The 25,623-nt window shown below is 44.3% G+C and overlaps 1 long non-coding RNA gene across 1 annotated transcript in view; it reads left to right on the top strand.

Moving 5' to 3' along the window:
• The window catches only part of LOC144827231 (uncharacterized), a 153,806-nt gene that overhangs the window by 83,311 nt on the left and 44,872 nt on the right, over positions 1-25,623 (top strand). The gene's annotated exons all lie outside the window — the stretch shown is intronic.

Genomic DNA, 25,623 nt, shown 5'->3' with positions numbered 1-25,623 from the left:
AGATGGTATCATGAATATTGATGTTTCCTGATGGAAACGTAGGGCACAAGGAGGGAATGAGGAAAATTGAATTTTGCCTTGTTATATGTGCCTACGTGTTCCCCATCCTATGTTATATGTGCATGATCGATATGCATATATCCCCCTATGATCGATTTAAGACGCAATTATAGTTGTGTCCAACTCTAGTATGCCAGTATCCAGTTCTCGTGAAAGCAACGAGTATTAGGCCTATGTTGCCACGTTTCACAGTGTGCACGTTAATTCACCGCATTGTCCCCGTTTCTAGGCCTCAAAAGGGGCCCGGACACCAGATTCAAGCTCCAGTCTCCTGAACCCACTCCGAGGAGCGATGCAGCCCCCACCTGCATCCCTGACCCTTCACTAACTTCCTGCCAAGCAGCGCGGTGCCCGGCCTGGCTCTGCCTGCCTGTCTGCCAAGAATATGTTATGCCTCTAGTTATCAGTTCAGCTCTCCGTCTTCACATTCCTAAGCTACTGAACCACATAAACATCTCCAGCTCTAGTCTAGTCTTTCTGTCTCCATGCAAGAGCATTACTGTAATAATATTCATGAAGATTCATAGCACACGCAATACACGAAGAATATATGCATGCTCCAGCCTTAGTGTCAAGTAGCCTTTGCCCTGATAACTTTTAGATTCTATCAACATGTACTCCAAACACCAGATACCAGATATGCTATAGGTACATGTCGTCCTGACACCGTAGACTTTAGTCTCCTCTTCTAGTGCAGAAGTCATAGCCCCCATTTCTCCCCGGTAACACGTCATTGCCCGTTTGCGCGCACCACTAGGTTAAAGGTCCCAGCTGCTCAGGTAGCCCCCTCCATGTTTCCGCCCATTCATGACACTTTTGTGACGTTCTCATCACATGTCTACGTGCACGCCCTGTGCACGCCTTCTTTTCACGCCCATGTCTTCTTATCTTACGCTTGTCACTAGTTACGCCTACTGTATGTAATGTAATAGAAATGTCTTACTATATATATGTTGAATTGTGATGAAACGGGTGCAGCTGCCTTCCTTCCTATTTTATTTCAGGCTGTCCCATTCCAGTCCCTTCCCTTTTGCCTGAATAAAGCCTGTTCAACTCGGATACATCGGATCCTGCCTCTTATTTATTGAGCTATCTGTTATTGTTAATATATTCAAAAATAGTACCGGTAATTAATTATTTATTTACCACATAGGAACGGTTTCGGGATTTCAGCCCTCATCAGCCTGGATAGCTTGATTCCAATGGCATGGAGAGCACGGGACTCGCGTCTGAGCATACCCGTCACACCCGGGGTGACAAATGCAAAAACAACAGTTGATGGACAGAATGCAGAACAATATCATGCATTCACCCCAGTACAGAGATCTGGACTTAAATCCACCCTTTTTTTCCTAGCCATTCCATTCCAGTTTGAACCCAGCCATCTGCAAATCAGTCTTAACCCTGTGCCCCATGGGAACAGTCCAGCCTAAACTGCCAAGCCAGGTCCTCCCTGGACTGGAAACAAGCATCCTAGGACCGGTTTCGGGCTTTCAGCCCTCATAAGCCAGGATAGCTTAATTCCAGTGGCATGGAGAGCATGGGACTCACATCTGAGCATACCCGTCACACTTGTGTGAGTAATGCAAAAACAACAGTTGATGGCCAGAATGCAGAACAATGTCATACATTCACCCCAGTACAGAGATCTGGGCCTAAATCCATCGTTTATTTTGCTCACCATGCCTTTCCAGTTTGAACCCAGCCATATGCAAATCAGTCTTGACCCTGTGCCCCATTATTGTTAAAAGGTGGTTCTGACACTCTGAGCTGCCTGGATGTTTTGCTTTTTGAGCACCTATTTGTTGAGCTTTTTAAGTTGGGACTCACCCACAGTGAACTCATGATGAAAGAGACTGTAGGTGGATTTACTGGTGTCCGCCTAGCTTGACTAGGCCGCTGCACAGCAGATGGAGTAAAGGGCACAGTTCGGGTTACATGCAGACACATGTGTACATGCGTGTGCACACGTGTACGGGCTGCACAGGGGCGATTCCTGGCGTGACCAGCCAAGGAGCAGCTACAAAGTGAATGGTGTTTCAGGACTTATGCAGACTTGGGTGGTGACATGAAATAGGCTTTATACAGTGGGAAGAAACATGCCAGGGAAAGTCAGTGTGCTTTACAGTGTTTATTCCATTATTCTCTTATGAGGATAGGGAGCACATGGGGTAGTTTTCCTTTCATTGGGCCTACAGATTCCAGACACGCACCAAAGTCCACTGTAACCTATGTGAGAAGAAGTATTCTGCAGAGTCCAAAGCCATATTTGTACTGCTTCTGGGTCATCCAGAAATGTTATAATTGTCTGAGTCAGCTCATAACCAGGGCCAGGCTGGGGATTATCCTATATAACACAAAACTCCTTGGATCTAGATTTGTAATGTGTGTTTGAAGTGAATTATCCTGGCAGGTTGGATTAATGACCTTCCCTCCAAAAGAAGGCCTCCTCTCCAAGAAGAGAAGATGGGTGGAGCTACAGGGTAATCCATCAGCAGCTGCCACCTTGTGCCAGGCACCCAGCTGCACAAGGAAAAAGGCAGTGCGGGGGAGGGGCTTTCAGAGACCATGTGGCAGGATACCCCTTGGAGACACCATCTTGAACCAACCCAGAGGTCTGGGCAGGAAGTAGGGAGCAGGGGCCGTGAAGTGATGTGTCGCTGATTGATAGGACAAACAGAGACTTCCTGCCAGCCCCCTCCCCAAACTTTAAAAAGTGTTTGGAGAGGAAGAGAAGCTCTCTGGAGTGTGGTCTGCTGAGGCAGAGGGTGCTGGAGCCTGGTGCAATGGGCATTTGGAAGGAGGACCCCCCTGACTGTCCCAGGTTCCTGAACAGCACCACAGAGAAGAGTCCAAGACCAGTGGGCAGAAGCATTGGGCCTCTGCGCAGGGAGAAGAGAATCCCAGGAGGAGAGCCAGGTGAAAGGTTGGCACAGGGAGCCAGTGAAGACAGCTCCCTGCTGAATCCAAACTCTGACCAGGAGGGCAAAGAAAGGAAAGTGCTCCCAGCAGCTGGGGTACGCCACCAGGAGCAAAAAGAGGCCAAGATCACGAAGATCGGTCCCCTGGGGGCCGAGATACACCCCCAAAGGTAGGTGACGTTTGACCTCTGGAAGGACCGATGACGAAGCGCGTTGGGCTCCACCGCCGGACCATGATGTGCCACCAGGTTGGGTTGGATCCTGGGGGCTGCCCCCAAAAAGAAGGGGAGAGGTCTATGGGGGCCCTGGATCCCAACTCTGGGCCCAAAGTGAAGTTGGGGTGTGCCGTCGCGTACCCTGTGGAGGTGCCCCCGTGAGGTGCCAGGAGTCCACCCTGACACCTGCCGAAAATGAAGTTGGGGAGCGCCATTGCGCTCTCTGTGATAATGTGGAGGGGGAGAGGCCCGGGATCCCAACTGCGGGACCCACGAAAGTCAGGGTGTGCCGGTGCACACCCCATGAATATATGCCAAAGGGCCCGGTACCCCATCCCCGGGCCCCGACAGAGGGAAGACAAGTCAGGGAGTGCCATTGCGCTCCCCGTAGAAATGGCCAAGCGGGGTGCCAGTAGCCCACCCTGGCCCCGAAGACTCCGGAGGGAGGGGAGCACCGTGGCGCCCCCCTGGAAGATGTCCGGGGGCCCGGGCCCCATCTCTAGGCGCTGTGGAGAAGGAGGAGGCTGGGGGAGTGCAGCCACACTCCCCGCGGACTGACCGGGCCGGTGTGGGACGACGTGTCTGCCCCCTGCATTAGGGCATACATGGGAGCGGTGGTACTAGAGCCCACCCTCCTGCGGGAGAGGTGGAGATGTTATGCAATGTCACAAAGTAATTATAACAGCTTATGTATATTTGGAAATTGGTGCATAGTATTGAGTAGTGTGTGTGTTTAATAAATGTACTCTTACTTTTATAAAGCAAAGTACAGACTGGACTATCAATTATTGAGTGTTATTTCTGCGCACCTGTAATGGTGATTACTAGCCTGCACCACCTCCCTTGAGTAAGCCTCAGACTGCTCTGTAACGCTACCCTCTGAAAGTCTGGCGATACAATTGGGTGTTTAGTTCCCTGTGAAGGACAAATGTAGTCATGTTATTTGTGCAGGCCTCACAGATACTGCCTCATTTTCCAACACTTCTCAACATCATAATATTAATGCTGGACTTGGTCTCTCTTAAGGGCCACCCGCAAACATTTTGTCTTCACCCCACCTGTTTTCTGAATTTCATTTTTGTTGGCATTAGTACTTTGTGCACTTTCCCACTGCTAACCAGTGCTAAAGTGCTTGTGCTCTATCCTTTAAACATGGTAAAATTGGCTTACACACTGTTGGCACTTTTAATTTACTTGTAATTCCCTGGTGAAGTGGCACAACATGTACCCAAAGCCTGTAAATTAAATGCTATTAGTGAAGCTGCAGTGCTTATTGTGCCACCCAGTAAAGTAGCCCTTTAAAACATGTCTCAGGCTTGCCTTGGGAGCCTGTGGTGTAATTCTAAAACTGCAACAAAACTTTTTGCCAGGCCAACCTTTGTTTTTTTAAGATGTATGTCTCCCCTAAGTTGGGCCCTAAACAGCCAACATGGCAGGGTGCATTTTATTTATTTAAAAAGTAGGCAATGTGTTTTTACGTTATACATATCCTGGCAGTGAAAAATTACATTTAATTCATGCTAACGTTTGATTGGGAACAGATAGAAATGTGATGTTTGGTCCCAAAATAATTTTCATTTGAAAATACTCTGTACTGTTCAATGATGATCCATCTGTACTGTTAAAGCTGGATTATAATTCACACAATTCTTAAAATGCCACTTTTAGAAAGGTGTAATTTTCTTGTCCTAACCACTTGGTCCTCTCAGCCTGTGTCCATGGTCACATGACTGGGAATAGTTTTTAGTGGAACTTTGTGTATTCCTCCCAAACAGTGAGATAAAGGGGGACTAGGTGTGTCGTGACTGCCCCACTCCCTATCACGTGTGTAGTCGGGAGGGAGCCTTAGCACAATAAAACATGCCAGCACGGGTGGAAGAGCGATTCGCGTTCTAGCTTACAATTGTCTTCCGCCCTCCTTTGTTCACTCACCTGCTTCCGGGTCACAACCTTGCTAGTCTTTTGGGTCCTTGCCGGGTTGCACAATGCTTCCTCCCGCTTCCTGCTTCTTTGTCGGCTCCCGCTCCTGGCCACAATGCCTCACCAAGGAATTCTGTTTCTACTGGCACACCTCTCACTACAGCCTGAATCCGCAAATGAAAATAGAAAGAAACATTAATTTAAAGATCCCAGCGCTTTGCAAACATAATGTTTGACTTCTGATCACGCAAGGAGCAATTTCCAGCTACTGTGCCACTTATTTTATTTTAAAAACGCCGAATTTTAAAAGTGCTCTAATTTTCATACTGTTTGCATACAGCATACCTGGCATACTTGGCACTCACTTGCCACTATTTTCGCTCTGTTCCTGACATTCCCAGCCGATTTTAGGGCTGTAGATCGAGGGCTAGTGACAACAGCATTTACGGCGGCCATCTTGAGTGAGGGGGCGAGAGTGGTGAGAGCGCTCTAGTGTCCGGTATTTAAGGAGCCCCTAGGAAGCAGGCGCGAGATCCCAGCGCTTTGCAAACATAATGTTTGACTTCTGATCACGCAAGGAGCAATTTCCAGCTACTGTGCCACTTATTTTATTTTAAAAACGCCGAATTTTAAAAGTGCTCTAATTTTCATACTGTTTGCATACAGCATACCTGGCATACTTGGCACTCACTTGCCACTATTTTCGCTCTGTTCCTGACATTCCCAGCCGATTTTAGGGCTGTAGATCGAGGGCTAGTGACAACAGCATTTACGGCGGCCATCTTGAGTGAGGGGGCGAGAGTGGTGAGAGCGCTCTAGTGTCCGGTATTTAAGGAAACGGTCTATATCCGCGCTAGCGGTCGCGTTTGCGGAAGCGCCTCCTCAGCGCCGGAGTCACGCCAGAGTCAGCCCGTCTGTGCCCGTCCGCGCCTCGGGCGTGCCTCAGGGCTATGGCACCACCATATGGTTCAGTCCCCAACCTACCACAGGTACCTATAGCCGATGTAGCAATACATTCAATAGAATCCCCCTACATCAAATATACGTCTGTCGATTTGAAGGCTCTACAACCAGCAATAAAACCCTCCTGCAGGTTGTTAAAATTGGGGTGGGAGAAGGATTCCTGTCAAACCTGTCAATTACATATTGACCCTGTAGGGATCAAATCCACGCTGTCTGATTCCCTCAAGAACTCCTCAAAATCAAAGACAAAATCCTTTTCCTTTATTAGCCTCAACTGTCGCTCTTTACCAATGCATAAACTAGAAATTTTTAACCTACTCTTAGATGAAGCACCCGACGCATTGTTTATTACTGAAACCTGGCTCAAAGAAAGTTCGGGTCCAGACATAGCTATGGCACTTCCGGACTCCTACGCTATCACCAGACTTGACAGGGAAAAGATACCTGGCGGAGGAATTGCCATCATCTTCAAAAAGATTTTTAATTGCGAATTTAAACCTCTTTTATGTGATGGCTGCCAAGCGGCGACATTTAAACTTACGCTAGCCCCTTATTTCACTTTAGCCGGAGTCCTTGTGTATCGGCCTCCGGGGGCAGCATCCAAATGGGTGACAAATATGTCTGCACTTATCGGACCGTTAGCCATGAGAACTGCCAATTTCACAATCTTAGGCGACATAAACTTGCATCTAGAGGATGAGGAATGCTCTTTAGCTAAAGACTTCATAAATGACTTAGCAGCTCTCAATCTAACCTTAAAGAACTCAGGGCCTACACATCGTGCTGGACACCTGCTAGATCCCATCTTTTCCAATCTTAACAATATTGTGACGCATTCTGCCCAGCCTCTGCCCTGGTCCGACCACTATTTGGTTAAATTTGCCCTTCAGGTCGACCCAATAAATAAAGATAATACTCCCCTACCCACCCAGTTTATAAGAAAGTGGAAACAACTTGACATTGACAGTCTCAATACCCTCCTGGAAGAACATAGGCCTTGCACTAAGACCACTGTTCAACAGCTTTCCTCCACAGTACAAAACTGGCTTCTTGCAGCCATTGACTCCACCCTGCCCAAAACAAAGCTTAAACCCAACACCCACCGCTCTCCTGCACCCTGGTTCAACGATATCTTACAAAATGAAAAAACTAGATGTAAAAATCTTGAACGTCAATGGAGGAGGAGTTACTCACCTGTAATCAAGGAAAAATACAAAATTCAGTTAATAGCGTATCAAAAGCAGTGTAGCAAGGCTAAAGCAGAATTCATCTGCACAAAAATCACAAATGCCTTAGACCACTCCAAAACACTTTTTAAACTAGTAAAAGAGCTGTCTGGCTCTAATACGTCTCAACTCCCACCTGAACTTAATAAAACTCAATGTGACCTACTAGCTGCCTTCTTCATCAATAAAGTCGACCAAATTCACCAAGACATTAATCAAGCTTCTAATAAATATAAGTTAACCACTGAAGCTACCCCAAACTGTGCATCACCTACCTCGGGTAATGCTCCAGGCATTCCGGATTGCTCTACTCCGGTTAATGCATCTTCTGTCACACTTGATAGTTGGCCCTTGCTGAACCCTGATATGGTTCAAAGGCTGCTAAAAACTATTAAATCTGGCTCACCTAAAGACCCATTGCCATGCTCAGTCTTAAAGCAACTTAACAGCAACGTCTTGGTTACCATCACTGATCTTCTCAATGCTTCGTTACTGGAACAATTTGTACCCAGTGAATGGAAGCATGCAATGATTCATCCGCTCTTGAAGAAAGCTGGAGCAGACCCCAATTTGCCAGCTAACTTCCGCCCAATATCCTTGCTGCCCACCGTTGCAAAAATATTGGAGAAACATGTACATCGTTGCCTCACTGATTTCATTACCACTCATGACCTATTACCATCCCACCAGTCGGGATTTCGTGCAGGCTTTTCCACAGAAACTACCTTGCTGGGGGTAACCGAAAATATCCGCCGCATGGTGGACAAGGGCGAAACAGTGGCACTTGTGCTGCTTGACCTCAGCGCGGCATTCGACACCGTGTCGCATGCGGTCCTCGCCCAAACACTCCACTCCCTGGGCATCCGTGGGGCAGCTCTCAACTGGATTAGATCATTATTGGAAAACCGCACGTTCCAGGTCTTCTCACAAACTGCCTGCTCCGATACCATGACATTCAAACACGGAGTTCCACAGGGCTCTATTCTTAGCCCGTTGCTTTTCAACGTGTATATGAGCCCCCTGGCCAAAATAGTGGAGGAAACAGGGCTTTTAATGTTTTCCTACGCTGATGATTCCCAGCTGCTTTTTTCTTTATCAGCTGCAGATTCTGATAATTCCTCCACCCTACAACTCGGACTCTGTAAAATCGCCGACTGGATGCAAAAAAACTTCCTAAAACTTAACGGCGAAAAAACCGAGTTAATCGTGTTGGGCAAAAATAAAGAACTTTGGGGACCCCAACATTGGCCAACTGAAATGGGCACCCCCCCTACCCCGGTTACTCATGCTCGCAACCTGGGCGTCATTATTGACGACTCACTCAGTTTACATCAGCAAGCGGTAAAGACTTCAGCCACCTGCTTTGCCATATTAAAATGGCTAAAAAAGATCTGTTGGATGCTGCCTGAAAACACCAAGAAAACAGTTGTCAATGCCCTAATAACATCTAGGCTAGATTATGGCAACGTTTTGTACCTGGGGGCGAACAAAGCTACTGTCCGCAGGTTGCAATCAGTGCAAAATGCAGCAGCCAGACTTCTCTGTAAAATTCCCATCTCTACTCCAACCACTAAATACATCAGGAAGTTACACTGGCTAAAAATTGAAAACCGAGTTAAATTCAAATCTCTATGTTTTATGCACAGGATTTCCACCAACACCGCTCCTAAATATCTGCAAAACCTGGTGCGCCCCTACCGTCCTTCCAGATCTCTTCGGTCTTCCACGGCAAATCATTTTGAAATTCCAAGGACCAGGCTGTCACGCATGGGTGGCAAGTCCTTCTCATTCCTAGGACCTTCGCTCTGGAATTCAATGCCACATACATTGCGGTCTGAGTCGAATTACATCACATTCAGAAAAGCCTTAAAAACATGGCTCTTTAACATCTAGTTTCTATAACCGCATTGCTATTGGGATCTGCCGCGCCGGGAAACCCTTTGTTGGGTAGCTGTGCGCATTACAAATGTAAACAAATAAAAAAAAAATAAATAAATAAAGAATCATCCATAATGCGGTAACTCTACTTTAGTTATACTATAATGGAGGTATACGTATCTGATTGGTTTGTTCCAGAAGAGTTGTAGATCTCGTTTTCCTGTACATTTGAGTGTGAAAAACATCAAGTAAGGACTTACTTAGTTCCTGAAGTAAAGGAACTTATCCTTCCCTTTAGCCCTGCACCTTTTTGTGCCATCACCTTATTGCACTTATTGCCTTTTTTGATAGAGATGTATTCTTTGGTTATTCTATCTATTTTTGTTATCCGATTATGGTGCACTTTTCTGATTAGTTATTTTGGCCAAGACAGATGTTAGTGCTTGCTACATTGTCCTATGATATACAGGTATACTGTGCTAATTCATATCACCTGATTGCTCTCATTTGAGTGTCTAGATAATCATCTGATCTACATCCATCAACATTTCATACATAGTGGAAGAGAGGAAATCAACAGGTAGTTTATTGTTATATGTATATTCATATAATTATCTAAGTATGTTAACACTGAATTATTCTTGTTCCTTTCCAAAACGTATACACATATTTCTTTCTATTATTATAGACATGCATAGGAAGTCTCTGAATTTTACCTATCCTCCTCATGCTCACCTTGCACAGGAATTTCCCCTCCCTTGTATTTCTCTTTTCCCCCATTACACTTGTCTTGCTTGGTTTGATTTTGTTGGGCATTGAGGTGGGTGAAGTAGTTGCATCACAACTTGCATCTCGCTCCTGCGAAAATACCAGGTGAGGTTGACAAGGTGTTGGCAGGATGGGCCATACTGCCAGGATGGGTGGACGGAGTTGTTCCTTGTCCCACTTACATTTCAAAGAGATGCCTTCAGCACACTCACAAAAGAACTTGGTCCCAGCCTTTTGTCACCATAGACCACTTGGAGCCTGGGCAGATACATTTAGGAAATTAACAGAAACAGATGGGAGGATAGCCTAGAAAGCCTAGATGTTTCTCCCACTTCAAAGGCTTGCACCAGGTGTATATATTGGATCTCAGATCAACTCTTCAGTACACTCTTAGGCTTGTGTAAGACTCCAGAAGGACTGCTTTGTTCCTCAGGGGATTTCCCTCCTCCTATAGGCTTTTTCGGGCCCTAAGAGGCCTGCCCTGTTGCTAGAGGCCTGCTTGGACCCCCAGAGAACTGTCCTGATGCTTGAGGCCTTCCTTGCTGAAGGAGAACTGGAACCATCTCTTTGTTTACAGTGTACCTGAGTGACTCCAAGGGTCAGTTAGCTGACCTTCTGTTATGAGCTACAGGGACAAACCAAGCTCCAGGGGCCTCTAAGCAACTGGCCAGCTGACCTGCTGCAACTGGACCCTCCTGAACCTGCAACTGGCCTCTGCTAGAGTGAGTCCCTTATCCTTGAGAGGTGTCTCACCTGTTCCTGGACCTTGACTGACTTAAGAGTGCACTCCTTTGCAAAGAAAGATGAAATCTTTAAGTTGTGGGCTCTTTGCAACCGTGAAGTGGCCTGTTCGCATGAGACTATGTCACCCACGACAACCGACAATGCAAACCTCCAGCGAACCTGACACTTCTTGCTACAGCGACTGCCTGCAGTGACCCCCAACTCAAAGCTCTAGCAGCCACCGTCCATGATGCCTGAACAGATCTTCGCTCTATTGCGACAAACGTCCGCAAAGCCAGGTCTGCTGCTCACACTGCAGCGATGACCTTGCATGACGCTTTCCCTGCTCCTCGTGGCCTCTTCCAGTTTAAACTAGTCTCTTCGTGTCGGACTTTGAAAAAAAAATTGCTTTCTTTCAGCTGGGCTAACCTGTTCCTGAATACGGCCCATGCTCCATTGTGGTAGGCCTGAACACATACATTTTCCCCAGGCCTGCATGACCAGATTAGCATGAGTGGCAATTTGTGCATTTAGGAGTTATACTTACCTAAAACTTTTAAACTGAATATTTCTAGTTCGACAGATTGGATTTTTGTTGGTCTGGTATCATTTTATTTTTTAAAATGTTATATTTTTTTCTAAATTGCATGTGGAATATTTCTTGTACAGAGTTTTCACTTTATTACTGTTAGGGTGCTGTATAAATACTTTACACATTTCCTCTAAATTAAGACTGATTGCTTTTGTGCAAAGCTATCAAGCGGGTTAAGTACAGGTTAATTTATTTCTTTTTGTAGTTCACCCTGACAAAGATTGTGGTTGTTGTTTGAGTAGAATTTTCTCCCGCCTCAATCAATAATCCAATTTCTTTCAATGCATACAAGAAAAGTGATGGTCAGGAACGCCCTGCTTTTTTTACTGCTGATCATACTTGCAGAGGCAGGTTTAAGTAGATGGCAGTGATGGCAGTGATGGCCAGGAACGCCCTGCTTTTTAGGTCTCGGCTAGGCAGCGCATGCGCTGTCTCGTCAAGAGATGCTGTATGCAGTGGAGTGGGGGAAGCTCCGCCCACTTTCCACCTATCTTTTTGATTGGCTGAATTCCTAAATGCTGCAATCTGATTTATTTTCCTCAACTTAATCCCACCTCCTGACTGCCATGTCATCATTTTTGTCCTTCCATAGCTATCAGCCTCTTTACTTATAAACTGTTTTGTTCCCCTGTTCCCTCCCGCAGTCTGTCACTTCTCTGCCCACCACAACACCCCCACCCAGTCCTGTTCCTGCCTTCTAGCAAGATGCAGTTTTATTTACAATACAATAGGACTCGCATAAATACGAGTCCTATTGCATTTGTAAATGCTTTTTTGCTCCTCTGATTGGCTGGCTGAATCTGCACTCTATTTTGCCTGACCTAGACTCTTGCATGCGCGCGATGTTATACATCGTAGGCATGCGTGCCAAAAGTCTGCCTCTTGCTTATTTATTTGTGTTTTCGGGGCACACAGCACTCTTCAGCGCGATCGCCTTCACGGTGCGTCATGGCCGACCCTTATCAATCATGCAACCTGTTTCCAGTGTCACCGGGGTGCGTCTCCCAGCAGTCGTCGCTCCGTGTGTTATTTCCTTTCCGACACATGTCCCTGAGAGCATAAATGCACCCCTTCAGAATGTACTGCATCAACATGGTCACCTCACAGTGGGCCGCAGAGCCCCAATATTTATCTTCACCCCCATTTATATCATACAAAATACTAACTTCCTTTTCTCCCCTCAGACCAACAGACGCGGGTAGGTGAGTTTCACAAGCCTCCCCCCCCAATAACGATAATAAACAGCAAAGCCTCAAGTAGATTAAGATTTGAAGCCCCCTCCTCAAAACAATGGAAATAAATGTCATATTACATATGTACTGGACAGCTGTATGTACGGTTTATTGCAGGCTGGCTTATCACTGGCGTAACGAAAAGTGAGGAGGCCTCCCTGCACGGTACTTAGGGGGGCCCCCTCCGGGCTCAATCAGGAGCTCTCCCAGGCAGAGTTTAGTGCCAAGGGGGGCCCCTTGGAGCTAGGGGCCCCCCCGCACCGCGTGGGCTGCGGGGGCCTGTGTTACGCCCCTGTGGCTTATCATGTTTAGTAGTAATAAATAACGGTATTTAAGGAGAGCGCGAGGTTGCATTGAGATTGAATGGCACTGACTCCTGAGACGTTTTCCTGTCGCAGCATTGTAACATGTAATCTGGGGCACAGTAAGCCGTGTTTTCTTTCGTCATTTTACACTGTACTATGGTAACTGGATCTGCCCTTTGCATTTCAGTAATAAAAGTGGTACTCGTTGATTATTTGTAAACTTGCTCTAAATAACGTGTTATCGGCCCATATTTATTTTTACTGGAATTAGCATAAAACATTAATTCATTTTTTTCATTTGTATTGGGTGGAGGATGCAGCAGGACAGGTCTCAAACAGACCATATGCCATTGGGCTCCTTTGTCGACCTCCTGTATTCTCAGCCATTCAGCAGCACCAGAGTGTAGCGAAACTACCACAACATGGATGTAGGTATGGAGACGTCCAGAGAGCGAGCTATGCACTGGGCCAGAGGTTAATTGTGGCAGGTGAGGCTCGGGGGTCTCCTACGGCGTACTAGCACATGCAATTGAGGAGCTGCTGGGTTCAGTGGGCTCTCAGTCCTGTTGCCCCCGGTGCCACTTCACCTGCTGTACCCATTGAAACAATGTCCTCCAGGCACTGTAAGTTTGATCTATTTATATGCCTGCCTGTTCCGTGCTCTGCTTCAAAGAAAGTTTACGGAACTTGCAGGGGAAATTTTTGTAGTATACCACTGGTGCTGCGCTGTACTATGGGGCATCATTTCAGTTGGAATAAACTAAGACTACAACCCCAGAATGCATATGTCTCTGAACGAACTGCAACAACTGGCCTATGGCTACGCTGCACACACTTTGAATTTACCACGTATGCCACTTACACAGCGGTGCTGAGTTGAAACCTCCTTCCCTGCCAACACAACATTTAGGGCTTTACATCTTGCGCTTATCCCATTACTTGAGATATACCTGCATTTGGCTCTAGTTGCACCTCTGGAATGAATGAACTGACAAGCGTACGCACAGAGGGGGAAATGTAGAGTTGTGGTGGGTCGCTCTGTTCGATGTATTCGATTATGCGCAGGGCGTGTACTTCTCAATGTAATTCAAATTTGTACAGATATTGTGTATGTCATGTTATTATTGTACCCGTAGTTGCGATTCGTTTTTGATAGGGCATCTAAAGTGTCACTATATTGTGTGAGCATATCAATAAATTCTGCCTATATGTTAGGAACTTGGGGGCATATTATCAAGTCCAAAGGAGCCCAGAGGGAAAAAGAGAGAACCAGGGTTGCCCTCTACTCATTAACCATAAATCCAATCAAAACCCTGTCTCTTTTGGCACAACATGTACATATATATATATATATATATATATATATATATATATATATATATATATATATATATATATATTCACTGAAAAAACCATAGGTTATAGACCATATATAGTTAGGAATTAGCATTTACAAAACCTTGAAAATTCACTGAAAAAACCATAGGTTATAGACCATATATAGTTAGGAATTAGCATTTACAAAACCTTATTTTACTCACACAAAACCATTGAAATTCCATATATAGTTAGTTGCACTAACTATATATCGCGCACCCGCAATCCACTGCTGATGATGTCACATATTACATCATTCATGACATGGTCAGTGACATCACTGATGACATCTCAAATGACATCATCTAGTGTCTGTGTGTTTTTGTAAAGTTTAAATATGTTTTACATATTGAAGAATGAGTGGATGTATGGAAGACTGAGTGTGTGTGTGGCTGGCTGGGAGGTGTGTGACTCTGTGCATATCAATGTGTACTTGTATCAGTGATTGTATAAGAGAGTAAGTATGTGTTAGTATATGTGTGAAAAAGTATGGTGTTCTGTGTTTAACTGTATAGATGAGGAAATCGAAGTGTGATTGATTCTTCACAGGACTGACTAGGTGTATGAGTGCATATGATAGTGTTGTAATAATGAGTGACTGTATGTATGAGTGATTGTATGGGTGAATGAGTGAATGTGTGTGTAGACGTAGAAATCAGTGAGTGCGTATGTAGTAACTGGTATTGGTGTGTCATGATGTCATCAGTGATGTCATTTGAGATGTCATCAGTGATGTCATTTGAGGTGTCATCAGTGATGTCATCAGTGATGTCACTGAAGTATGGTGTTCTGTGTTTAACTGTATAGATGAGGAAATGGAAGTGTGATTGATTCTTTACAGGACTGACTAGGTGTGTGAGTAACTCCATGGATGAGTGGCAGTGTGTGAGTGTCTGCATAGGTGTATGAGTGCATATGATAGTGTTGTAATAATGAGTGACTGTATGTATGAGTGATTGTATGGGTGAATGAGTGAATGTGTGTGTAGACATAGGAATCAGTGAGTGCGTATGTAGTAACTGGTATTGGTGTGTCATGATGTCATCAGTGATGTCATGTGAGATGTCATCAGTGATGTCATCAGTGATGTCATTTGAGATGTCATCAGTGATGTCATCAGTGATGTCACTGACCATGTCATGAATGATGTAATATGTGACATCATCAGCAGTGGATTGCGGGTGCGCGATATATAGTTAGTGCAACTAACTATATATGGAATTTCAATGGTTTTGTGTGAGTAAAATAAGGTTTTGTAAATGCTAATTCCTAACTATATATGGTCTATAACCTATGGTTTTTTCAGTGAATTTTCAAGGTTTTGTAAATGCTAATTCCTAACTATATATGGTCTATAACCTATGGTTTTTTCAGTGAATTTCATTGGTTTTTTAACAGCTAATATCTGTAGCTGTAAAATGTATTTTTCTTTAAATCCAAAAATATATTTTATATGTTTATGAATAATTTTTTTTTTAAATATTTTTTTTTCTTCGTTCCCGCTTCGCGAATCGGGAAGCTTCCCGTTAGCTGACCTTGATGCCGCGAAATAGACCGCGAGCCGGTAAACGTTTCTTTACCGCAACTGCCGCGTTAGAAAACAACATCGTGACGCCTCCCGTCCGCATGACGTTTCGCGTTGTCGCGTGATACGTCATATGACGTGCTACGTTAGCGAACTGGTACGCGAAGCGAGTCGCAAAGCGCAGGTTTCTGGAAGCAAACCGGGAGGCCCTGCAAAGCGCTTAACGTAAACACAGCAGGTCATGTGACTTGGTAATAACACTTTTCATTGGTTCATTTCACTTTTGGTTTCCTAATGATGTAAGACTAGGTCATATAATCTAAAATGAACACTTTTCATTGGTTGAGAACTCTTGTTTTTCCCAAATGATGAAAATCCCTCCTTCTTTCCTCACTCTGACTTTCATCATTGTGAGAGAAAGACCCTTTGTGATCACTGAGCAATGGCTTCTTTAGTAGCTTCAGCTGGTGCTTCCCCACCACCTCCACCACATCCAAGGAAGAGTGGACCACCTGCTCAAGTTATAATTCAACAAGAAGAGGAAGAAGAGGAACAGGACGACGAGCACGAAGAGAGGCAGTTTTTGCCTGAGCAGCCCAGGACGTCTCACCGGAAAGAAAACTTCATTTGGCAATTTTTTAAAATTCCCAAAGGTCAGAAAAAAGTAAATGCAAGATACGTAACTTGCCTTATATGTCAAGATAGACTGTCCAGAGGAACCGAGAAAAAATACAGTTTCGGAAACTACACAATGCATCGCCATATGACTAGGTGGCATCCTAACAACTACAGTGCTGCACAGTTTCGGAACGACCTAGATAATCTCCCTATTATGGCCAGAAGATCTGTTGTACCGGAAGTAACGGGACCAGAGGGCAGGGAGATGGTGCCAATATACAAATGAAATTTGGTGAAGTAAAACACATCTGCGTATTTTGCGATGGATTCATTTCCTACGGAGAAAGAAGCATCACTCTGATCAACAGAGCTATTGACTATCATATGCAAGTTTGTACGAAACGCCCAAAATAATAAATACTTTTTTTTTGTTTTGTTGCTCCTGTTGAGCCCTTTACAATGAATCGTTTTCATTGCCCCCTCCAAGAAAAACCCCAAAAAATATAAAACTGTTCAGAAAAATTCAAAAAAAGTAAAAAAATGTTCCGAAAAATAATAAAAAAAATATAAAACAACAAAAACAATAAAAAAAAAAGTTCTTTTCACAACTACCTCCCCGTTATTAAAAAATTGGTACAATATTTGGAACTGTGCCAACCTCTATTTCTCTTAGTTCGCTTCCCAGTTCGCTCGCCGGTACGCGAACCGGAAGCGAACCAAAAACAGTAAGTATAAGGGAAGGAAACAGACACTTATGTTAAAAGAAAGACAGCTATAGGGGAGTAAACTAGAGATACTATTACCCGTAATCCACTGCTGATGATGTCACATATTACATCATTCATGACATGCTCAGTGACATCATCAGCAGAGGATTGCGGGTTTTTTGGCAACGTGCCTTATCCACGGTTTAATAACGCTGCCTTTTGCTTTATATAAGTTTTCAAATTGTATGAAATATATACCAATAGGTCGTTATGAACCTTTAGGTAGTGCTTTTCTTCATGAGGTCTGGTCGCTTCCATACACATACAGAAGTTTCAAAGATGATCAAGAAGTTTATCTGAATGGAGAGGAATGCACTGAGACGCCAGATCATTCACTAATGTGTAGGCACATACAGTTACACGGTTCATGCAACAAACACCGACCAAATATGGCTTGCGTGTTGCAAGGCACGCCAGTTCCTGCTATCATACCCACGTTCAAGTTGTTGGAAAATGGTAGTTATTTGATGCTCATTAATGAAGATTGTTCTGGGTTAATTAAAAGTATTCCTTTTATCGTAACAGTAAGTGAACGGGTTATTTGCTGCAGAAATGTTCTATTTCCTCCCACACATGAACATAGGGAGTTTTCAATCTCGCCACAAATACCAACCTTGGGAGCAGATTTCAACGGCATGGCAAGAATAAGAGCTCTTTTGTCTCAGAGAGAGGTGGCCTTGAGTTCGGCCCGTGAAACTTTCGTGCTTCACATAGCGAACACCCGTACAGAGGTGCAGACCCTTTTCAATTCAGATTTGCCTTTCCATTTCAGCAAGATGGTTCGGACTATCTCTAACGCATCCTCCACAAAGGCCCTGGCGCACTTTTTTAAAGTTGTTACCAGTGGTCTTGTGACTTCATTTGAGAAAATCTTTGGAGTCATCCCTGCTTTCTTTCATTGTATTTTTTCCACTCTGCTTCGTGGATTGCCATTTTTACTTGCATTACCAGCGGACGCTCTTGTGCTTTTTTACATTTTTAAATATGGATGTCCCTCCTATGCAACCTCCCGCCCTGCAGCTGCTGACACTGTTCCGCAATCGCATGCTAGAATATTATGGCACAATGCCGTTGGCGATATTAAGCACGGCATATGGATTATCTTTTCGATTCTCCTACTTCACCTGTGTCCAGCCTGTATTTCACTGCCTGACCTGTGATTTCGATTGGGCAATTGATTTGTGTCTCTGCGGACCGGTTTCTCCTGACGTCGACTTTAATCAGCTGATGACTCCTATCATTACTCACGAGTTGGTTTGTCCTGGCGAAAGGATTATGGCTGTGGCATTGATGCATGGACTAATTGGTCCCTGGAATTTACTGGCGGCAACACAGTCTTTCTTGGAACAGAGCTTTCTTGAAAACCCACCGAGCTGTCCTCTGATGGTGATAGAGGATCCGGTGCTGGGAGAGCACGTATGTTCTTTTCCGCTTTTAAATTGGATGGCTGAACTGTTTTCGGATGAAGACGGTGACTTCCTATTGGAGGCTGTTGCAGCTTATTTTGCATACACAGTTATGTCATAGACCTTTTTCATGTTTGATATGCTGAGTACTAGCATTTCATTGACAATTCATTGACTTATTTGTCAAGTTTTTATTATTTACCTTGCCTATTGGCTTAAGACTCGATAAAGTACTTGGCTGTTTTATTTTTCTTTAGCATTAAATGTTCCTAGTTTTTAATGCTTTACCTTGCGGACCGTCCACATATAAACTTGCAATCTGCTCTCATGAGATGGCACTTCTATTATCTTATTCAGTTCGTTTCCGGATCATGGGGAGGTGTCATCTAGGTCCTGGATATCTTTACACCGTGTTAAGTTAGCATGGGCTCATTACCGGTTTAAACGCCATTTTTCCTTTTTTGCAACTTCTGCACACGACACTTAGTTGTTGCTTTAGCTTTCAACCTAGTAGTTCATCGTGGTTTACATGAGAATAATATGTTATTGCTCTACTATCTGCTTTGCTTGTTAAACTATATCTGTACAGCGAGTGCTAAAGTTTCAAGAACAACACGATACAGAATTGTTATGAGGTCTGATCTCCACGACTTCATACTCATAACATAAGTGCAACTTCTGCCAATTCTGGGCATGAGGCGGGTTTTATATTGCTTTGCCGAACACACATACACAACACTTGATGCGGTTCACATGAAGAGAGAGCTGGTGTATGCTGATGTGATTCCTTCAAATCTAAGACACTAAAGTATGGGCACGCCCTAAACCAACACAAAGAGACCTTCTTAGCAAATAATATAATATGTGTATTAGGGAGGGTGAGATATAAGCAGCCGCGGGCCGTGGAGGGAGTTACGGTGAGGCAGGGAGGCGGGGAGGGGGAGAAGCAGGGTGGAGCCCTCTCCACCCTGCCCCTCCCCCTCCCCGCCTCCCTGCCCCACCGTAACTCCCTCCACGGCCCGCGGCTGCTTATAAGTGTTGCTAACTCTTATTCATTTACAGCATGTTAACATACTGTCACCATTCTCTTTTTATGTACTAGTAACTATGCTGGTAATTTTGCTACTGATAATATGTGTACTTGTATTATCTAAGATACTACGCCTGAGAAGACGGCATTAGTAAATAAACATTTCAAATACACATGTGTTCTTCTTAACTCCATGTTCTGGTTTCTAAGAAATATATAACGACCGAGTGTTCATGAGTTCCACGTATCCTCCTGAGGTACTATAAGTTCATATTCTGGATTGTCTAAACATTGAGAGTTTGTTATATCCAATGTGACACTGTACCTAGCTTGCTAAGGGGTTTTTGATTACTAAGGTGAGTTTTGGGACACCCTAATTCGCCGAGGTTCCAATCCTCTGTCCACAGTTCTGTGTGAGAACAGAAACCCTGTGACAGGGGCACCCCCGACCCTTGCTGGAGCTTCATCACACTTGCGATACAACTCCAGCAATGCGCCACCTTTACGGCACAGATACATCACGCATCTGTGCTGTTTTTGCCCCATGATGCGCCGCATTGTAAATGCAGCACACCATAGGTGACGGAACAGCGGCACAGAATGACTAACACATCCCTGGTGATGCGCCAGTCATCATAAATCTATCCCTATGCTTCTTATCTTGTTAGAGATGAACCGCCATATGTATCATCAAAGTTTTTTGCATTTCCTAAATAGCGAACTTTAAGGAATAAATAGCGATTCTTTACCATTCCTAGTTTGCGATGAGCTATTTGCTAATTACAAATTACCCATTCATTTCCTTCATTTCCATAGGGCGGTTGGACTCACTTTTAGCTCGAACGGCTGAATGGATTTGCACGAAACTTGGCAAAATTGTAGGGACTGGTAGCCCGATGTGCCTTTGCTATGTCTCAAGATATATGCTCCAGTGGTTTTTACGAAAATTAACTTTGAAAAATATATATTGGGCTACATTGGCCTATATATATGTTGGAGCCCAAATGTAGCCCAATGTAGCCCAATGAAGCCCAATGAAGCCCAATGTAGCCCAATGTAGCCCAAAGATGGCCGCCAGAGACGAAAAAAAACAAATGTAGCCCAAATATCAGCCAGATGTAGCCCAACTATAGCCCAGTGACAGAATGACCAATCAGCGTCGCAAACCTCCGTTACGCGAAGCGGAGCGCTGTTATAGATATATATCTTTTTTTGAACGTTAATTTCTCAAAATCCACTGGAGCACATATATTGAGACCTAGCAAAGGCACATCGGGCTACCAGTCCCTAATATTTTACCAAGTTTCGTGCAAATCCATCCAGCCGTTCGATTATTATTATTATTTTTTTTTTTGCCCCGCGGGGCCCTTTTAAAACCTCCACATCAAACCTAGGGGGTCAGCGAGGATCTACTATTCCCCCTTATGGTCATTTGCCCCTTCGCTTTCGCCTCCTCTTGTCTCTCGATCCTACCGAGAGACAAGATGGCGGCCGCTACGGACTGTTTGGAATGTTGACAGACGCCGGAGAACCAATCAGCTTCGCTTCACAAAGCTCCGTTGCGCGAAAAGTACGCGTCCTGGAGCGCTGCCCGGTCCGCTGTTACAGATATATATCTTTTTTTAAACGTTAATTTCTCAAAATCCACTGTAGCACATATATTGAGACCTACAAAAGGCACATCGGGCTACCAGTCCCTACAATTTTGCCAAGTTTCATGCAAATCCATTCAGCCGTTCGGGCTAAAAGTGAGGCCAACCGCCCTATGGAAAACTCAATGTTAAAAACACGTTTTGGGACCCCCCTTTTTTCTCGGCCCCCCCTTGACGAACCCCCCCCAAATTTTCAAGGGCTGCTCAGAAACAAAATGTGCCATTTTCCTGAAAATTTCAGCCAATTCCGTCCACAAACGCCAAAGTTATTAGACATAGAATTTTCAAAAATCCCATAGAGAAAAAATCCTAACTATATATACCTACTGGCGACCGCCAGTAGCTAATTATATATATATATATATATATATATAACATTTCTATGGCAAAATGAAACCCCTTACTTTGTTCCTTTTCAAATTAAATGTATTAAGTGTTACCACTTTATTCCAATCAAGATGACTTCAGGTGTGCCATACTTTTGTTATAAGTAAGACTGTTAGCGTTCTAGTTGTTCTTTAAAACACTCTGGGACATTCTGTCACTGGGCTATAGTTGGGCTACATCTGGCTGATATTTGGGCTACATTTGTTTTTTTTTGTCTCTGGCGGCCATCTTTGGGCTACATTGGGCTTCATTGGGCTTCATTGGGCTACATTGGGCTACATTTGGGCTCCAACATATATATAGCCCAATGTAGCCCAATATATATTTTTCAAAGTTAATTTTCGTAAAAATCACTGGAGCATATATCTTGAGACATAGCAAAGACACATCGGGCTACCAGTCCCTACAATTTTGCCAAGTTTCGTGGAAATCCATTCAGCCGTTCGAGCTAAAAGTGAGTCCAACCGCCCTATGGAAAACTCAATGTTAAAAACACGTTTTGGGACCCCCCTTTTTTCTCGGCCCCCGCTTGACAAAACCCCCCCAAATTTTCAGGGGCTGCTCAGAAACAAAATGTTCCATTTTCCAGAAAATTTCAGCCAATTCCGTCCTCAAACGCCAAAGTTATTCAACATAGAATTTTCAAAAATCCCATAGGAAAAAAATCCTAACTATATATACCTACTGGCGACCGCCAGTAGGTAATATATATATATATATATTATATATATATATATATATATATATATATATATATAACATTTCTATGGCAAAATGAAACCCCTTACTTTGTTCCTTTTCAAATTAAATGTATTAAGTGTTACCACTTTATTCCAATCAAGATGACTTCAGGTGTGCCATACTTTTGTTATAAGTAAGACTGTTAGCGTTCTAGTTGTTCTTTAAAACACTCTGGGACATTCTGTCACTGGGCTATAGTTGGGCTACATCTGGCTGATATTTGGGCTACATTTGTTTTTTTTTGTCTCTGGCGGCCATCTTTGGGCTACATTGGGCTTCATTGGGCTTCATTGGGCTACATTGGGCTACATTTGGGCTCCAACATATATATAGCCCAATGTAGCCCAATATATATTTTTCAAAGTTAATTTTCGTAAAAACCACTGGAGCATATATCTTGAGACATAGCAAAGGCACATCGGGCTACCAGTCCCTACAATTTTGCCAAGTTTCGTGGAAATCCATTCAGCCGTTCGAGCTAAAAGTGAGTCCAACCGCCCTATGGAAAACTCAATGTTAAAAACACGTTTTGGGACCCCCCTTTTTTCTCGGCCCCCGCTTGACGAAACCCCCCCAAATTTTCAGGGGCTGCTCAGAAACAAAATGTTCCATTTTCCAGAAAATTTCAGCCAATTCCGTCCTCAAACGCCAAAGTTATTCAACATAGAATTTTCAAAAATCCCATAGGAAAAAAATCCTAACTATATATACCTACTGGCGACCGCCAGTAGGTAATATATATATATATATATATATATATGCAGCACGTAGCTCCGACCACTTCCAACCCACAATTGCTGGTGGTGAAGAAGGAGACTCAGACCACCACAGCTCTTCAGGCGAAGTTTCTTTATTTAAAACACAGTCTGCAACGACGCGTTTCGGGCTACCGAAGCCCTTGACCACATACAGCTTGGTACTGCGCCATTTTACTTTTTATATGCGTGTTTCGTGTACACCCCTTCACACTCGTTCCGGTCACATGACCATAGGCATAGACAAAAAACTTCTTTCCTGAATTGTTTAGCAAATGTCTTTGCCATACACAATGCAAGTTGTATTGCTTGTTAAAAACATCAGTGCATTTTAACAAAACTAACCCAAAGCAGGTATTAATGTGTAAATACAAAAATAAACAAATAAACCATATTTCGATTCTTTTTTGTGACTGGATAAATCCATAGAAATAATCTTTTGGTAAAGTTGTCCCTGCTGATTTTTATCACGGATATATGCTTTCGAATAGCACGATGTCTTTCAGGATAAATCCAGAGTATGTTGCGAAATAAAGTGTCCAAGTGCTAGAGGTCTTATAAGTGCAAATACCATTATAAAGTGCAATTCAATTTGTGCAAAAACCAGCAAATTTTAAATATAAAGTGCAGTAATATATACAATAAGACCAGAGATAATACAATTATATTAAATAGCAAACATGCATTCCATCTTCTCAACAGTAAAAATTTCCAGCCGGAAAAAATACCATTAAAAATTTATAAAAATGGTTAAAAGTTTGATAAAAACATCACTAATATCAACAACCGGTCATAGAAAAATTAAATATGAATAGGCACATTTCATAGGTTATTTCTGTTGTTGTTGATAACAACACCTCTTTAAGCAGTACTGATTATTTGCAAATGCATACGTAACTAACCCTGGGCGTAGTTCGCGAAGTAGCGCTACGCGAAGTGCACTTCGCACTACACGAACTTCACCTAGCACTACGCGAGCTGCGTAGTAGCATGTTTGCACTGTGCAAGATGGATTTTCATTGATTGCACAGTGCGAACAAGCATCTGGCACAGTGCAATCATTGAAAGCGGCATCTTGCACAGTGCGAGCTGTAGTTTTCTACCGCTCGAGTAGATTTTTACTCGAGCAGCAGCTTTCTCAACGCAAACTGGTAGTTTCTCATCGCAAGCGGTCGCAAGCATGCACGACCACTCGCAATGAGAAACCTGACCTCCCCACGTTGAGAGTCTCGCCGGGATGTCATTTTGCTTGCTCGCGGTCGCGAACATGACGTTGAGGTCCGCGAACAAGCAAAAAATTACCGCCGCACTACGCTACGCTGCGCTACGCGTGTTCGCACTGTGATACGTGCAGCTCGCGTAGTGCGAAGTTGGGCAAACTTCGCAAACTACGCGAGCGTAGCGTAGTGCTTCGCCCAGGCTTATATGTAACCATCCTGTGATTGGTGTATTTACAGAAAGTTGTACATATCCTCTGTATTATTAAACCCCTGCGGCCACTTGCTATCAAGTTCAAGAATATACCTGGTTTCTAGTTGTCTTAACTGCTTTTCCCTATTACCACCCCTTTTAAGTTTGGGTACGGCACTGATAACATAATAGGAAAGGCAGTTGATATCCTTGTCATGGCATTTATAGAAATGGCATGCCACAGGGTACGCCAGGTCATTATGCTGGATGGCTCTTATATACTGCAATATTCTGACGTGCACCTGCAGCTTAGTACTCCCAACGTAGTTAAAGCCACAGGTGCACGTCAGAACATAAACAGCATACTCCGTTTTGCAGTTGTAACTGCCTTTGATGGGGACAGGGGATGCATCAAGAGGGGTGCAGTAAGATGTTTTGATACAGCCAAATTTGCAGGCACGACACGTGACTGGCGCGTTTGCAGAGGGGGAAGTAATTTCCCTTGAATACTGGGGGTCCCTGGGGGCCAACTAGCTCACCAGCTACCTCCAGTAAGTCCCACGGAGCTGCTTTGCAGAGTGTTGTAAAAAGGTGCGTAGCCTAATTACACCTCTCTACAATGCAGCTCCCTGATGCATACTGGAGGTTTCTAGTGGGCTAGTTGGCCCCCAGGGACTCCCAATATGCAAGGGGATTAGTTTCCCCTCTGTAAACACACCAGAGGCTGCGTTGCAGAGAGGTGTAAAAAGGGGCGGGCCTCATTACACCTCTGTGCAACGCAGCCCCCAGGCACATACTCAAGGTTCCTGGTGGGCTAGTTGGCCCCCAGGGACCCCCAGTATGCTAGGGGAATTAGTTCCCCCTCTGCAAACGCACCATGGGGCTGCATTGCAGAGAGGTGTAATGAGGCCACGCCCCTTTTTACACCTCTCTGCAACGCAGCCCCCTGCACATACTGGAGGTTCCTCGCGGGCTAGGTGGCCTCCAGGGACCCCAGTATGCAAGGACACTTAATCCCCCAACTTTGAACATGCCACGGGGCGCGTTTTCCTAGTGGTGAAGGTAGGGGGCGGGGTTTGAGGTGATATGTGTGCAAACATGCCCTGTGGCGCGTTTTAAGTTGGGGAATTAATTCCTCTTCAATCAGAGGTT

Source organism: Lissotriton helveticus, chromosome 4_1, assembly GCF_964261635.1.
Source record: "Lissotriton helveticus chromosome 4_1, aLisHel1.1, whole genome shotgun sequence".
NCBI classification, from domain to species: Eukaryota; Metazoa; Chordata; class Amphibia; order Caudata; family Salamandridae; genus Lissotriton; species Lissotriton helveticus.
The sequence above is the reverse complement of the archived record's forward strand: the minus strand, read 5'-3'. Positions and strand labels throughout refer to the sequence as shown.